Source organism: Pseudophryne corroboree, chromosome 5 (assembly GCF_028390025.1).
Source record: "Pseudophryne corroboree isolate aPseCor3 chromosome 5, aPseCor3.hap2, whole genome shotgun sequence".
Taxonomy (NCBI): domain Eukaryota; kingdom Metazoa; phylum Chordata; class Amphibia; order Anura; family Myobatrachidae; genus Pseudophryne; species Pseudophryne corroboree.
In genome coordinates, this window is record NC_086448.1 from 584,709,614 (window position 1) to 584,711,636 (window position 2,023).

Consider the following 2,023-nt stretch of genomic DNA (forward strand, 5'->3'; position numbering starts at 1 on the left):
ACGTTGTTGAACCATTCACATCAAAGTTTCTTTTCCTCGCTGATTGATAACCAGTTTGTAGTGATGATAAATAGTGATTTTATTAACAATAAAAATGTTTGGTTTTGCTGAATTTTGACATATCGAAAACACATTAAAAACACATAAAAAAAATATATATAAAAATATATATATATGGTAACTATCTCCTGAAATGAGGCACACAGCCCAAGGTGAGGATTATTGACTCAGGATTAGATCTAAGATCTAAGAAGTTTAATATCTGATACGCCCCCTATCTGGGGGTCATATAGTAAATGGATTTTTAGAACAGGGAGATGGAAGAAGAGCTTGCTCTGTCCACTCCACACATTGTCCCGGTATTGCAGTACCTCCAGGACCAAAATTATGATAGCAGGGAGTTAACTTCCACAGGACATCTGATCGAGCATAGTCCTTGCAGCAGACGTTTTCTAAGGGCCTTCTCGCCTTTTATTTGATCTCATGGGGGGCGACAACAAGGACAACGTTGTCTACTACGTGGCTAGGACATTCTGCTCTTTACCTGTTTTCTTCATGCAGTAAATACAATATACACTACTTGCGTGCAGGTCTGATAGGTTGCCCCTGCATTTGGGCTTGCTCACCTACATGACATGTGTAAGACCGGTATTATTTCTACTGTATGACAATACTCTGTATATGGAGATATGTCTGTCTATATGTATCTATCTCTCTATGCACACATGTATAAGGTATATCTGTGGTTCAGAGGTTCTTATTTTATGGAGCTCTCTCTTTATGGTTGTTTTTGTGTACTTTCTCTGTTGGTTGGGTTACTGTCTCTCCTCGGGCACAGTTTCTTAACTGGACTGGGGTTGGGTATAGAGGGGGAGGAGCCAGTCATACACATTAAAAATTTTAAAGTGCCGGCTCATTTGATCACCCCATCTATACCCCATAGTACTGAACTCCAGTGTCCCCTATGGACTCAGAGAAAGGGATTTACTGGTAAGTACCAAAATCCTGTTTTTGAAATAACAGTACATCACATTCTTTACGGCTTCAAGCCATCACCCTGAGGCCTTGAAAAAATGTTTACCCTCGATCTCAGATGATGCGGTGTGCCCGCATCACTAGTGATCCCATGAAAGTGTCTGAGCAATTGGATGCTTTGATTGAAAAATTTGTTGTCAGGGGATATGACCTGAAGACTTTAAGAAAACAAAAACAGGAAGTTTTGTTGTTGCCCAGTAGGAAACTCTTGTGTCCATCTATGATACGGAATGAGAAAATTATCCCGTGGGCTTCTGATTTTGCTACTGCTAGTCCCATAGTGAGATGAGCCACACAGGCGCTATGGCTCATTGTTAAATCAGATCCTGATCTTCCGTGTTTCAAAGAGTTAAGACCAGTCACAGTTTTCGAAAGAGGTTGCAATCTGCGTGACAGACTAGTACATACTGACATTATCGTCTGGGGTCATTCTCTCCCTAGTAATGTGTACATTAAACCTCCGGGCTGCTATAAGTGCAGTCAATGTACTACATGTCACATGATTGCATGCAAATCTTTCAAACATCCCCATGTAAACAAAACATGATATTAGCTACGTCCTCTCTTGTAGTTCATCTTTTGCTGTATACACTGTGATATGCCCTTGTGGCTTTTATTATGTGGGCCAAACCATACGCAAATTTAGTGAGAGGATGACAGCCCATACATCGGCTATACATTTGATTTTGTCAGGTCGTAAAATTAATCAACCCGTAGTCATTTGTTGCCATCTTTGAAACATTTTATGATTGACCATGTCCCCCAGTCTATACGTGTGGGTGACAGAGCAAAAGCTTTATTCCTAAAAGAATCAAAATGAGTAACGAGACTTGGGACAATTTTCCCAATGGTCTCAATGAAAAAATAAATTGGAACATGCTATAAGGTCCTTTGTGAACATTTAACATATTATAGTATATGATACACATAGGAAGACTGTGAGGACCGGCACTCCCCCTCCTGGACTTAGTGCTTGGGTGCCATCTCA

The 2,023-nt window shown here is 40.4% G+C and overlaps 1 pseudogene; it reads left to right on the forward strand.

Annotated features, from left to right (window-relative positions):
• Window positions 1-221: 221 nt before the first annotated feature.
• LOC134931197 (U2 spliceosomal RNA) lies at window positions 222-393 on the forward strand (annotated as a pseudogene).
• The last annotated feature ends 1,630 nt before the right edge of the window (window positions 394-2,023 follow it).